This window comes from Gobio gobio, assembly GCF_949357685.1.
Source record: "Gobio gobio genome assembly, chromosome: 3".
NCBI lineage: Eukaryota > Metazoa > Chordata > Actinopteri > Cypriniformes > Gobionidae > Gobio > Gobio gobio.
Genome location: NC_137099.1, coordinates 34,451,920 through 34,468,461, shown reverse-complemented (window position 1 = coordinate 34,468,461; position 16,542 = coordinate 34,451,920).

Genomic DNA, 16,542 nt, shown 5'->3' with positions numbered 1-16,542 from the left:
TTTGCTGGAGGCCCCTGAACATCTTGTTCAGATACATGGTATCATGGATTCTAACAAATACCAACAGATAAAAAATCAAAACCTGACGGCCTCTGCCAGAAATCTTTTAATGGGCTGTGGTTGGATCTTCCATCAGGCCAATTTCTAAAACAAACATCAAAATCAACACACAAATGTGTCACTGAGCACAAAATTAAGCTTGTGCCATGGCCGTCCCAGTCCCCTGACCTGAACCCTATAGAAAATGAGTGGGGTGAACTGAAGAGAAGAAACACCAACATGGATCTGGGAATCTGAAGGATGTGGAGAGATTCTGTATGAAGGAATGGTCTCTGATCTCTTGTCAGGTGTTCTCCAAACTCATCAGGCATTATAGAAGAAGATTCAGAGCTGTTATCTTGGCAAAAGGAGGTTGCAAAAAGTATTTAATAAAAGGGTGGCAATAATTATGGACAACGTGTTTTGGAGAAAAGCACCCCCCCCCCCACTTTCAATTGTTTAACTTCAATGAAAGCTTAGATTTTTGTGAAAAAGAAAAAGAAAAAAAGATCAAAAGGATAAACAATGCAGATTTATTTTTACCGCCATATTTGTTCATATTTACCAGGGGTGCCAATAATTCTGACCACCACTGTATAATAAAATGATCAATGGAAAACCCTACAAATAGCACATTTCATTTAGTAAAGAATAAAAAAATGCAGTATAATTGCTGCACAATTTGTCTAGAAGGGGGACAGGGTCCACTAAAGGAGGCTTCAGGAAGCTTCCAAAGAGCCCCCCAGATTAATTACATTGATGTACAATATAACAAAAAAGCAAAACAATTATCTAAAACAACTAAAATATTTTTTTCTGGGCTCCAGGGTTCTATGAGGTTGATTTATTTTAAAAGTGTGATTTCTAGAACTGGAAAAGTCATGGTTTATAAAAGTTGGAATTCAATGCTGCTTAATAACTGTGGAAAGTTCATCAAATTAGTTCAATTCAGCTATAAAGCAGCTCTGTCATCATCCAGCTTAGTTCAGTTCTCATCAAATAGTGTCAGTACAGTCAAATCAAAAATATTGCTGAATATTAAGTGTCCCCAAATGTCCATAGATGGACATAGAAGTGGCAGTGAGGAATGATATCGCAGAGAGCTGCTCAGACAAAGTTACCTGCTGGGACAATTCCTTTTCAATTGAGAGTAGAGGGTGAAATGGAGAGCCGACACAATTCTTTAAGCTAGAGAAGTGGAGTGCCTGCCACTGCTACTGTGAAAAATGGTTTAAAAGGCAATTTATCATATTATAGATTTCAACCAACTTTTTATTATAAGAAATAAAGTTTTCAAAATTCCGTGGAAATTCCAAGTTTTGTAAATGTATAACTCTCTGCTGTAAACATGCTTCCATACGTTCTCGTACTGCATGTCCAATTAAAACAAGCTTTTGTATTGTATGGCCATTCCTTCCAACATAACACAGTTTTTGGGGGCGTGGCGAAATTGTGGAGTCTCCATGCAGCTGGTTCCCTGAGACATTGTAGGACCACAATCCATCCTTAGAAAAAAAAACTAGATCACTCCCATTATAACACACCAAAACACATTTGCAGATGTGCACTACTCTTCAAAAGTTTGGGGCCAGTACATTTTTTTTAAATATTTTTGAAAGATGTCTATTTTGCTCACAAAAGCTGCATTTGATCAAAACAGTAATATTGTGAAATATTATTGCAATTTAAAATAGCTTTTCTATTTTACTATATACAATATTATTTAAATATATTAAAATGTGTTAGCTGAATTTTCAGTAGCCATTACTCCAGTGTTTAGTTTCACATGATCCTTCAGAAATCATTCTATTGTTATGATTCGGTGCTCAAGTTGGCTATAATTTCTGATTATAAATGTTGAAATGCTGATTTTTTTGTGTGGAAACAATGGTTTGTTCAGGATTCTTTGATTAATAGAAAGTTCAAAAGAACAGCATTTATTTAAAAAAAAAATTGTCACAATGTAAAAGCCTTTATTTTCATTTATTTTTGATCAATTTAATGAGTTACTGGTAACCCACTATGGGACTAATTATGAAATAAAAGCTAGAAAACATAAATTACTATATTTTACAGATATTTAAGACTAAAATCATTTTCCAAAGTTAGTTTTCTACATTTGACCTTTGACCTTTTGTAGGGTGCCATAATTTATTATTGACTTTGTCCTATTAGGGTAAATTATTTTTGGCACATTGTCTGAAACTTCACACACATTCAAATGCACTTTCACTATCTGAAAAGTGGTGAAAAGGTCTTAGTGTTTAAACATTTCCTTTCATCTTGTGCTACTATATTTCATTTGGAACTCAAATGTCAAAAACTGCAGATGCAACTTCATTGCCTGGAAAGTAGTGAAACCATGTCTTATTGTGTCAAAAAACATAAAACGTGTAATTTATGCATGTCCCATATTTTTTGGTCTTTGAGTTGTTTTTACAAAATGAGTTGTTTTTACAAAATGTGCATTAAAAATGATCGAAAACTTTAGAAAGCATATTTGAATGTACAATGATACTTTTATTCTAGTCTAAAATCAACTTGCTATGAAGCTATGAGCCATGACAGCATGTGACCTAACATGTGCTAAATGTATCCTTCACTTGTTTCCTTGTTGCAAAAAATGTCAAGCACATGGCAAATAGATTAAAATTGTATTGGCTGAAGGGGATATCATATGATATTACTAATTTCTTAGCATCATTTATAAATAACGATGTCCCATACACTCTAAACAAAAAAGGTGCTAAATAGCACTAAAAGTGGTTCATTGGCTTGTAATCATAGGGGAACCACGTTAAGTGCTATATAGCATGCACATATCTTTAAAGGTGCTAAACAGCACCTTTTTTCAAATGGTGCTATGTAGAACCATAGAACCACCCCATTCTCCTACTTATATTTTAGATCTGTTACTCCACTCTCATATGTTTTCAATGAATGGTAATTTACTACAATGGCAAAAGCTGTTTTGAATCACTTTTATGCTTTTCTGAGGTCAAAAAGTCTTGTGTGGGGTTCCTGGAATATTTCCTTATGAGGGGGCCTTGGGGCAAAATGTATTTCCTAAAGATAACATGGTTCTCAACACTGTATTTTAATGTTGTTGTTTTTTAATCCTTTCCCCAACTAAACTAAGAGACTAAGAGAAAGTTAGAGAACCATTAAAGAACTACACGGGCTTAACAGGTTCTTTATACGGCAGTATAGTGCTATATAGCACCCCAACCACCCAAAGAACCGCTGAAGAACCTTTTTTTCTATGTAGAGAGTAAAAGTACTGATTTCTTAAAAAGAAAAATCTTACTGACCCCAAATGTTTGAACACCAGTGTCGTTTTGCATTGGACATCACTTTTTCTTTGTAGATAGTGTAATACTACATGAACTAACATACTTGGCCACTGCAATGACATTACATTCACATGTTGTAAAATGAATGATGCAATGCAACTAGAGCAGACCTGCAACAGAGCACAGACATTTAAATGCAGGGGAGACAATCAAAGTAGGGTTCTATCAAGACCTGGAATCAATCCCACTCAACTACTAGTGGGGTACCAGGCTCCAACAGTCTAGTGAATGGAATGACTACGGCAGTGCACAACATGACAACACTCAAAAGTGATGGGAGAACCTGTTGACTGTAATGCTCATGTCATTGTGCGTAGATCTGAAGAATTCTCTCAATAATACAGCACACAGGAAACATACTAATGAGCAAACAGAAATTCTGTATACAGCATGCACTCATCCCCACGGGTTGTCAAGAAGATATGTATCTGGGGATCGAAGAAGAGAGAGACGTAAATAAGTGCTACAAGGTATCCTGTAGAGAGAGAGAGAGAGAGAGAGAAATCTCATCTCTGAACTTAGAAAAAAGTAAACTAAAGTGCACATTCAGTCTTAAGTTCTTAAATGCAGACCCAGAGTTTATTAGATATGCGCTCTATTTGAAACCATTACAGAAGAATTAGACCATTAGCCCTGGGCTGGCATCATTTGCAGAAAGTAAACAGTCATTTCTTTCATTGTCAGAATGTGGTGGTGGGGTTCATTCAGTTTGAGGAGGTCTGTTGTTGTTAAACTTCATGCCAACAGTGCAGCACAGCAGGCAGAGATGCTAGACTGCAAAACATCCAAAGAATCCAGCTAATAAATCCAAGATAACCCAAGGCAAAAAACATCAACTGGCTTACAAATGCATAACTGTTCGCTTTTGTGTTGAGCTTTTTTTCCTTCAATGAACATTTTTGGACGGCCACTGTAAAAATTTAAAGTCAACTTTAGAGACACTAAATTAAGGTGAATGCATGATGGTGTTCAGTCCATCTTATGAAATTGACTTAACATATTCAAATAATATTACACTGGGGTGCCATTTGTATCCTTCTTTTGGTTTTTCAAATATATACCTTACCATAAGATATTACTCCTATGACATATGCCTTTGTACGCAGTACTCTGTAGTGAGTTGCTAACCAGTCATGACATTTCTGCAGAACTGAAGCCTGTGTGTGTGGCAGGATTTTTTTGCCATTCATAATTCAATTTTGAGAATGCCTGAATATAAATTCACATTTTAATTTTAATATAAAGAAGCACTTTTAATTTATTTGGCCAATTCGGTTCAAATTCCAACTTTTGAAGTGCAAGCGGCCCGGTGACGTAACTATCATTGGTTCCATTGCAAAACACTTGAATGGACCCCAGCCAAATAAAAACCTAAAGTTCTCTGTCACTGTGGATGAGATACAAAGGATTGTATAATGCATTTGCTTCAATAACAGATGTAAGGGACTTTTTCCATGTGCTTCTAAATTCTGACCACAAAAGCAAAGATTTACTAAAAGTTTTAAATTATTGAAAATGTTGTTTTAGAGGATGTCTATTAGACATGACTCATCATAAGTAATTGCAGTAATTAAATAAAAAAAAGTAATATTTCTTGTCACTGGTCACATTAATTATAGTGATCACCCATGAGCATGCACAATATTCTTCCAATTAAACATTCATGTTCATGAAATGTTCAGCATAATCTTTCTGGTGACACTTTACAAAAAGGTTTCGTTCGTTAGCATTAGTTGACTAACATGAATTAACAATGAGCAAAATGCCTTTTTGTTTGTTTGTTTTTTACAGAACTTATTAATGTCCGTTAATACTAATTGTTTGCTCATGTTAGTGCACAGTGCATTAACTAATGATAACAGGCAACACTTATATGATATATAAAAACATATTAGTAAATGTTGAGATTTAGATTAACTAAGATTAATAAATGCTGTAGAAGTATTGTTGTCACAGCTTGGCTGTGGCAATATTCGCAAGACAAATAATTACTCAGAAGAAGGCAGTATTTAGTATAATAATCCAACTCAGACACGCTCAGGAGAAAATACATCTAACAGAAGGCAACGCGGAAAAAAGAACAGAATGAACTGAGGGCTTATATACATGCAGAGATAATTAATCGTAGCAACAGGACAGGTGTGATTAACTAATTAACTACCTAGAGACTAAGAGAGCAAATGACAGTGAACAAGGACTGGAACAAAACACTGAAACAAAACAAAACAGAAGCATAACCCTGACAGTAGCTCTCCACCCCAGAAGGCACATCCTTCTGGAGAGACCTTCGAGGAGAGATCTCCTCAACGAAGCCATGGGGAAGACGGATGGAAACCGAGCAATGGAAAGGGAGCCCAGAGCACAGGTGGAGAGCAGATGCAGATTCCTTGAGGTGCAACCAGGTACTGGAGAGCTGAAGTGGAACCGGAGTGACTCAGGCCCGAGGTGGAGCTGGAGGGAGGGCGGGGGCAGATGGAGCCATAGGGGTAAAGAGACGGAGTGCAGTGGATGGCTTGCAAGTCCGTGGCACAGAGGAGGCAATGTCCAACTGAATTGGAACAGAAGGATCAAAGAGAGACCGGTGGAGCCGCAAGTCCGATGGTCCCAGGTGGAGCCAAGGGAGGGAATAACCAAGACGGAGGAGTCTGGATGACGGGCTGAGGTGGAGTGACGGGATCAGCGGCTGGAGTTAGAGCTAAGGAATACTTTCGTCCAGGAGGAGCTTGATGCTGGTAGGCCTGAGGAGGATCTGAGGGACTGACAGCGGAGACTGGGCAGAAGAACTGGCTGAAGTTTAAAGAGGAGATGGGAGAGGGAGGCTGGGAGACTTATGGTTACTTTTGTATGTGTAAGCAGTTTTTCTCTATCGCACATAGAGAGTCACACATTTAGGGGCCGTCTCTAAAGTTGCAAAAGTAACAAAGCACTGAAGGACTGAGAGAGAGAGCAGACCTGACAATTGTTAACTAATACTGGAGGAACCATTGACATGCTTGAACTTTCTTGCGAGAACATACTGGCTCAATTTTTCTATCAAGTTCTTTAGAGAACTGATATATTTGATATTTGAAAGTCTCACGTATTTTTTTATTTATTTTTTTTTACAGGGAAACCTGATTCTGAAACATACCATTTAGAGGTTGAATTCCATGTCCATGTTTCCTATCCAAGCCTGACACGCAGAGACCACTTTTCAAACCCATAAAAAGCCATATTTTTTCCATTTTGTGAAGCTAGTGAAAGAAAAAACAGTGTATATCATCTTATTTCATCTTATCTTATTAAGCACAGGGATATCTTCTATAAAATTGCAATGAGCACAAAGACTATGGATCACAATATGGTTCGGAAGTTATCAAGCATCACCAGAGTTCAACAGAAGAAGGGAGATAGTGTTTTAAATTGCTGTTTGTTTACCCTGAACACAAATAAGTCAATGATGATGATGAATTACTATTGTGAATACAGAGGAAAGGTTCTTGAGGATCAATCATGAACAATGTTTCTCATTTTGGAGTTCCTCTCAAGAGTATGATAGCATTCTGAAGGCATAAAAAATTATGCGCTGATAAGATTTAGAGCCCACCAAGATAAGCAGTGAACTCTCATTTCTCGTTTAATGTCTAGCAGCGATAGGCTCAGACATCTCATTATACTGTGTGTTGTATTGTGAGGGTGGATGGTTTCAGGTAAATTGTCCAGATTAGAACATTGACTTTGAAATTAGCATGACACTAATAAATGCAGCCAAGCCAATAACAGCCTAGGCAGTGCAATTATTTAACAACACATTCAGTCAATTTCACAACTTGTGAAGACTCCATAATTGCCCTCTCTATCTCGTTAAGCCTATAGTGCTTTTTCTTTCCATAGACTAAATATTCACAGTGTGAGCAGAGCTCTGCAGTGCCAGGCATGGTGGGGTTTAAATACTCAAGAGAGGCCAGCAGTGGTTGAGTCAGATCATTAAAAAAAAGGAAGAAAAAAGGGAATGGAGACCAAACACTCCTCCACAAAGCTCAATCAACCCAATCATAAGGGCAACAAAACCTCTAGCGCTGCTTCATTTACAATTCAAGTTTGTCAGTGTTATTAGAGAAGAATCATAATCCTTTTGGTTGTTAATTGCTGTTGCATAAAAGTCATTGTTTTTTTTTAAAGTGGATGACCTCTCACACAACAACCAAAAGCATAAATCAGTCATTAAACTACAGGAGAATAAAATATAAACTACATGAAGCTTTAAATATTGTGACTAGTCATGATATGAGTCTTATTTACCCTCCTTTGCAAATTCTTATTTTAGGTTTGACTGTAGTTGTCCAGGCAAATTGGGCAAACTATCAAGGTAGTTCATCCGTTCTGCATATTCATATGGTGATTAGAGTTACCCTAGGAAAATAAGTGATAGTCTCTGTTTCTTAGAAAAGGGACACTAGGGGCCTTATCATACACCCGCAATGCAAGGTTTTTTTGCTAGTTTCAGCCATCATTTTCACGTCCAGCGGCACAGTGTTTAAATAGCAAATGCACTCGTGTCCCTCTGTTCGCCGATGGGCGTGCTGGTCTGAAAATGAGGTGTATTCAGTCGCATTGTTGGCGCGTTGCTATTTTGAGGCATCTGAAAACGACCAAAAAAAGCGTGGTCTAAAGTCAATAGCACAGTGTTTTTTGTGTTATTTAAAGAGTATGTTAGTAATATGTGCCTATATAACACACACACAGGGTAATACTGTGCAGGAGCAAACAAACATTTTTAAATATTGAAAATAAAAGGATTCCTCTCTGGCGAAGCATTCAGTCTTTTCACTAGCAAATTCAGCCATGTAAATAGTAATCTGCCATGGTGCAAGCGCAACTGACTTTTAAAGGGATGTTACGCCCAAAACACGCCCATTAGCCTACTCATTAAGAGACTACGTACAACCCTTTAGGACCGTGCGCCGTTTTTTCTGTGGTTAAACTGGCAAAAGTGGATTCGGACATGCCCTAAGTGCACCTGCACTTCAGACCATGCACTCAGATCTTTAAAATAGGGCCCAAGCTTCTTTTTTTTTTTTTTTTACCACATATTCTGTTTGGGTTGACCACATTTAAAATAAAACCCAAAGTGTATGTCTACAGTTAAATGCATATAAAAAAAGATGCTCAAATGCAGTCACATTGATTTTTTTGCACAAAACCATCCGTCTTTTGCACCAGTTATATTCTAATTCTATTGCTATTCTAAAGACCACAATAACGAGACAAGTCCTCTGCACAGACCTGACCATTTAATTTAATTTATTCCTCTGGCTGATGCTTTTATCCAAAGCGACTTACAGTGCACTTATTACAGGGACAATCCCCCTGGAGCAACATGGAGTAGTAAGTACCTTGCTCAAGGACACACTGGTGGGATCAAACCAGCAACCTTCTGCGTAACAGTTCAGTGGCTTAACCTACTGGACCACCATCTCCTATGACCAGCTTCGTCTTCATACTGGCGTGATGAATCTGATCTTCAAGCAAAAGGAACTTGATGAAATATTTAAATGCTATGATTCACAATCTGATTTCTGACTTGTGATGCAGCCTGAAACATCACGCAATGTTTGTTCATTGGCCAGAGGAGAACTGATCCCTTGACCAAGCCTGGTTTCTGAGCCTGGGCAATTTTGCAGAACTGCTATATAGATTAAATTAACTAATTTAATAATTGATGATCTTTACAATGGAAATTAATCAACACTGAACTGACTTCAGCTGAACAATGACATTTTTTTTAGAGCTGATTTACAGCCGAAATGAACTCTGTTTGCATCATTGAATAATTGTCCTGTTATTACTCTAAAGCTACTTTGAAACAATCTGTATCGTATAAAGCGCTATATAAATAAAGGTGACTTTTTTTGCTTCAATTAAAAAAAGCTTCAAATGCATTCTGAAGAATTCTAGGTTGTTTGGGTGTAAAACAAAATATGGAACTCTGTCATATTAGACAGTACTTAACGATTTGGCAACCCAAAACAAAAATCTATTAAACACAAAGGCTCATGAAACATGCCTGTAAAAAAAAAAATAATAATATTAATGTTAGTGTCACGGTCACCATCATTTCCCATCATCCTTCCTGGACCTCACCTGCATGCAATTCACAATCACACACACCTGCACCTCATCTGCACCCTCATCAACCTCATCACACCGCATGTGCTTCGTCCCAATTAGCATAGCCTATCCGTACTAAATAGTATTCCAATTAGTATGTACCAACGGCTGATATTGTCCACAACCCATTGCGAGATGGCAGAGGATTCGATTAGAACTACAAACGCGGACAGGGGCGTAAATTTCATCTAACAGTTGGGGGGGACGATAAACATGAAATTTCGTCGTCGTTGCGTCCCTGGCGAATCAGAATTGGATGCGTGTTATTTTATCCAATCTGATTGGTTCTCGTCACCTGTCATTCAACTTTACACTCTTGGCCATTAAGCAAAAGTGCGCGGGCGACACAGTCACTCCGACTCCGCCAAAACCTTATTAGGATGATCAGTTTCATAGAGATGGCAGCAGTTAAACCAAATTCTTTCACAAGGTGTTCGTTGGAAGAAAAAAAAGGATAAAGGATCCCGAACCGGACCAACACGATTTACAAATCCAGCAGCAGGCCAGTAGAGGTTCACATGCTTGTTATGAGAAACGTAGGTGGCTGGCTGAATGTGTTGTTAGCAATGCCCTTTATTGCTTTCCCTGTCTTTTATTTCTAAGTGTCGGTACTGAAGTTTTGTGGACAACAACGGGGGTAAGAGACCTCAAATATCTAACTGAAAAATGCAAACGTCATGACACTACTGAGATGACTGACTTTAATCAGAGAGTCATTGAGAAATTTGCTGGCCAGAAAGAAAGGAGAGCAAAATGTATGTTCAAGTAGTCAACATGCTTTTTTATTCTTTTGTTTTTCCTTTCCTCATTCAATTATATGTGGGAAATGAATGTGTAAAAAGATAAAAGTGAAGACACTGTTTTCTCTTTAATGAATTTAGTCAACATGCATACATAAGGCGGGTTGCTTGAATTTTGGGTTCATTAGCCTATTATTCTTAATGAAAAACACAGCAAGAAAACAGTACAATGACACACCCTTAAATAGGCACTTTTACATTTTGCTTGAAACCAAGTCTTCCGCGATCATCTGGTCTGTCAGCTGTTTGCTCTAGTGATGAATGAAATCTGACTCTCGTTCGGCTCGTGCTGTATTGAGCAGACACGTTCAGTTTTTAATTGTTGTGTCTGTTCTCTAACTGAACAAAATTATTTTATACTATAAAAATGAAAACGACAGAACATAACCCTGACAATAATTTAATGTCAATATTACATTTATATGAAAGTCTTTAAAAAAAAAGATGATAAAACCAAAAATTAACATTCAACCAAATAAAAGTGAAAAAAAAAATGCTTCTCACAGCAAGAATAACATGTTAGTTTAGCAAAACCCAACACAATGTATTGAAGACTGCAGTGCATTTGTTCCATTATACAATTGATTTGTTTTTCATTGAGTGATAAATGATTTCTGAGGATGTATGAGACTGTAGCCAGCATGAGGAGATCTTCTGCTTGAAGCCCTTCATCCTTTCATCCTTGAGGCCAATAGCAGCTGCCCTGCCTTGATCTCCCTTCCTTAGCATCAGTGTAACCTAGCAACTGTTCAATATTATGCAGCTCATGCCAAAGATGTCTGAATTTCACATTCGTCTCACATTCAAATGTGACACTTGTGTACAAATATAGTCCAAAATACAAGCATTCAGAAGCAATAAATACTGTAAGCGTTCTTGGCTGTTTGGGTGTGTAAGATTACAAATTTATTAATGTTTGAAATATATTGTGGGACAGTTTAAGGTAAAGATTGACTTCATTCTAACATGATCAAGTTAATCAGCCCATGGGTTGGAGACATTAAGTATTTTGTCTTTATGCACTTCCTGACCATTTAGCATAACAAGCTCAGAGCACAATATCGTTTGTCTGATTGAGATTAGGATTAGTGATACTCTGTCTGAGCGGGTTTCCCAAAACCTGTATCTTCCAGGCCAGTTCCTGTTCTCTTCATTGTAAGTAAAATGAGCACCATTTGTCTTTAATGGCTCTTCCGCTCTTGGAGCCCTTGAGTGATTGGATTAGCATCTATGCATTTGAATGACACTGTTATGCTGATTGAATCTGGACAGGTGACACAGTTATGTAGGGTGTGTCCTTTTACCTATACAACATTTGCATTGTATTGTTCAGAGTGTCTCCTCCCCTGCTGTATAATCCCTCCCCCTAAAATGTAGATAAATTACAAGGTACAAATCCTTTAGTTAGACTTGGAACCTCAGCCGAAGAACAGCACGATTCTCAATAAACGAGTAACGTCTGCTTTAAAGATATCCCAACGTCTCCTGGTCTCTTCTTCAAACGAGGAAAAGGAAATTCACAACAGGTGCAAGACAATAAAATAAGGTACAATTCAGAATAATACAGTAGTTGAATGGCAATCAATGGCAATCTGTTGCCCCCTTTGTGACAACAGGACCCCTCAGTGGGGCATGTCACAATCAAACCTCCCTTTAAAAAGACTATTATGGGTTAAAAAAATAGATAAACAAAATACATCAAACCAAGCAAAATCTGCAAATATTTTTTTTCCTGAGTTGGATTTCTGAGACATTTTGTAAGGAATTTTATCCAACTGGTGTCAAGGTGATTTTAGAGGATGTATCAAGTCAGTTTCATGTTTCACATTAAATTACATAGTTACAAGCAACGGACCCACTTTATATTAGGTGGCCTTAACTACTATGTACTAACATTTTAATTAATAATTTGATACAATGCACTTACTGTGTACATACATGTCTTTACATTCTACTTACATTTTCAAATATACCTGTATGTAATTACAAATGTAACTACATAAATTAATTACAGATGTAATTACACTGTTGACCCTTCCCTTACACATAACCCTATACCCTTAAACTTACCCATACCACCACACCTGTCCCTAACCTTACCCGTATCCCACCTCAATATCAGCAAGTGTTTTGCAATACAATATAAACACAGTAAGTACATTGTACTTATTTTCGATGTAACTACATAGTAGTTAAGGCCACCTAATATAAAGTGAGGCCCAAGCAACTAACCCTAAAACAAACCCTTCTCCTAACCCTAACATTATAGTAAGTACTTTTTGTTAATTTATCTATAGTTTGCTATTTCATGCATTCTGACTTATTTACACTTTTAAAGAGTTGGATTCTCATGCTAAACATGGCCAAAATGTCAAAAATCGAGTTAGACGTATGACAGAGTAGCCTATTTCTGTGCCAAACACACTCCTTAAGGATTTAAACAAGTTTCGTAACGTTTTTTTTTGAGTATGGCCCTGTATGACTTCATAAAGGGGCGGAATTCATTGTATGGGCATTTCTCCCGGATGAGCACGTGCGCACATTAACCAGAGCAAGAGCAAGAGCACGTCCATCAACGAGCTTCGGTAGCCATCGGCCGCGCTGTCATTTTATTTAGACCACGAAATAATGTCACTAAAGAAGTGTGTTTTTGATTGTGAGGGAAAGATAACCTTGTTCAGCTTCCCAAATAACCCAGCGTTAAGGAAACAGTGGAAGCAGTTTGTTTTTCCGGAGCAATTTGTTCCCTGTCACAAGTAGAAACCGCAAGCGGTGAGTGAAACTGGTCTGTGTTTTGTTGGCAATCGGCGCGTAAGTGCATATAATGTAAACAACACCAACGTATTGTATGCTGTATTTTGTGTGTGTCAGTTCAATATTAACATAAGACTGGCCATTAATATTACTCAGTGCTTAAACGGTTAGTTCACCCAAAAATGAAAATTCTGTCATTAATTACTCACCCTCATGTCGTTCGACACCCGTAAGACCTCCGTTGATCTTTGGAACAGAAATGAAGATATTTTAGTTGAAATCCGATGTCTCAGAAAGTCCTCCATTGGCACAATGCACTTTACACTCTCAAGACCCATAAAAGACTAAAGACGTCGTTACAAAGTCCATCTCACTACAGTGGTTCTACAATAACTTTATAAAGCGACGAGAATAGTTTTTGTGCGCAAAAAAACCTAAATAACGACTTATATAGTGATGACCGATTTCAAAATAATGCATCATGAAGCTTCGAAGCGTTATGAATCATTGAGTCGATTCATGATTCGGATCGCGTGTCAAACCGCCAAACTGCTGAAATCACGCGACTTTGGCGATTCAAACCGCTGAATCGACTCACTGATTCATAACGCTTCGAAGCTTCATGATGCCTTGTTTTGAAATCGGTCATCATGATATAAGTCGTTATTTAGGTTTTTTTGCGCACAAAAACTATTCTCGTCACTTCATAAAGTTATTGTAGAACCACTGTAATGAGATGGACTTTGTAACGACGTCTTTAGTACCTTTTATGGGTCTTGAGAGTGTACCGTGCATTGTGCCAATGGAGGACTTTCAGAGCCATCGGATTTCAACTAAAATATCTTCATTTGTGTTCCGAAAATGAACTGAGGTCTTACGGGTGTCGAACGACATGAGGGTAAGTAATTAATGACAGAATTTTCATTTTTGGGTGAACTAAACCTTTAATTGTATTAGTCTATACTGCAACAAGGACACCTTAAAATAAGGCACAACCAAAGAAATATAATATTTTCAATGGTGTTTTAGCATTTTGGACCACACTGTGTATATTAAGGCTACAATAATTTTAATAACATTTGTAATTATATCCCTAGTCCACCTCATGTAGGCCTGTATTTTTTAGATGCATTAAAATATTGAATTTCATTTTTGTTAGCATTTTATTCAAATGTATTTGGTAACACTTTAAAAGGTTCATTAGTTAACATTAGTTAACTACATTAGTAACATGAACTAATAATGAACTGCACTAATATAAAGTATTAGTATTTAGTATTTATTTATCTTTGTTAATGTTAATTTCAACATTTACTAATACTTTATTCAAATCTTGTTAACATTAGTTAATGCACTGTGAACTAACATGACCAAACCATGAATAGCTGTATTTTTATTAACTAATGTTAACAAAGATGAACAAATACAGTTACAAATGTACTGCTCATGGTTAGTTCACGTTACATCAACTAACGTTAACTAATGAAACCTTATTGTAAAGTGTTACCATGTACTTAATATTTAGTGAGGTGTTAGCATCAAACTCCTTGCCAAGTCTGTGAAAATGAACTGTATAGTCCCATTTGCAGCAATAATCTTTCAGAAGCACTTCAGAGATGTCAGCCACACTCCGGCGTTGTTTGTTTAGCTGGGAATCTTGAGAACACCCTTTGCATTTTAGGAGGGGTTAAACACCTTTAAATATTCATCACCGATTCAGGCTCAATTAAAGGGAAATTAATATTACAAACTATTACAAAATATTTTACATCAAATTCCATGCCATGGCAACATCCACAGAAAAATTATGTATACCCATTTAAGGCTAAAAAAGACGAATACTTTTTGTCCTGAAAACATGAAAATGAAAAATTGCTTTAAAAAAATATGCTGTTGAAAGACTGCACTTGAAGCAGAAGTTTTCTTAAAGCTTTTTAAAATAAGAAACACAAACACTGCACTTCACAGCTCTCTGCACTGGATTTTGTGTCCATCAGCTTATTTCTTGTATTTGTATGAAGTACTCTCCTCAAAACAAGATCAATACAGTGCAATATGATGCCGGTTCTTCTGTCTTCCTTTCTCTCTGTTCTTTACAGAGGGAGATCATTTGAATAAAAAAGGCTCATTAAACATGTCTAGCTGGAATAAACAAGAGTTTTAACAGCATAGCTTTCTTTTTGTAGTGCTAATGACAAGGCACAATGCTTTTAAAAGGCTTCAATATTTATGCATTCAGCGAGATTACACAATTAACCTTCCTTATGCATCAAACATCTTAATGTGGCAGACAAAGCATCCATCTATAGTTAGCATATACATGCATAAAAACAGGATTTTAATTAAATAATTAAACACATTACACCTCAGAAATGCTTTAAAAATGGTTAACCTCATAACATGCAACTGAGAGTATGAAAGGTCACTTTGGAAAACTTTTCACCAATGACCTGTAATAATTTCTTGCCCCCAAATGCACATTTGTCAGGTTTCTACAGCACTTTAGAGACAAGGGCCGAGGCTCAGCACAATCAGAGGGATTTAGAGCCATCATCGAAAAACACTTCATCCTTTTGATTCACTCTCTTCCGCTGCCCACACATATAAACACTCACCGGCACACTTAGAAATTGCCTTTTATCCTGGGTATTCAAGTGCGTACGTGTGTAATAAATGTGGAAAGTGAGGTGGAAGCAGTCAGGCTGCTGCTGAACAGTTTAGGGAACATGCTCTATGTATAGAAGTGTAGGTGGAAAAATAACTTGCAGAGTGTTGACATCTTTCTTCAAGAGGCTTTCTAGCTGTGGCTGTGTTGGTTTCCATCTCCTGTGCTAATTGATGGGAACCAACAGGAAGACGCTATCAATGTATCAACACAAAATGCACTCGCAGCTGCATCAACAGGGCAGTGTTTGTGGTGCATCTCTGTGCCTTACACTGTTTAGGACACTGAAATGAGCTGTTGAAGAAAGAACAATCCTTTCTCAGAGGCTGTATGGGAACAACGCCTGCCCTTTATTGTGTGTCTTCTCTCTAGCACACACATCTAACTGTTTCCTGTGTAAGTAACTGTATATTGGAATCAGTGATACTAATGTAGATGGGCGGCGGATGCACTTTCTTCGCCAGCTGAGAATGTTCAACCTGCTGACTTAATATATTATCTGGTTTTGTTCAACGACCAGTTTTGACAAATAAAGGCCACAATGGACCATCGGAATCTGCTAAGCAGATTGGTGGTGCCTCCTTAACCTAGTCGATGTTTTGTACACTTCTAAAGAGAGGTAAAAGAAAAACCAATTACAGACTTTACACGCCAGCCACAGTCTCTTTGAGCTCTACAGGTGCCATCCAAGTGCAGACACACACAGCAGTAAGTATTGAACACACACACACACCCAGAGCAGTGGGCAGCCATTTTTTGCTGTGGTGCTGGGGAGCGATTG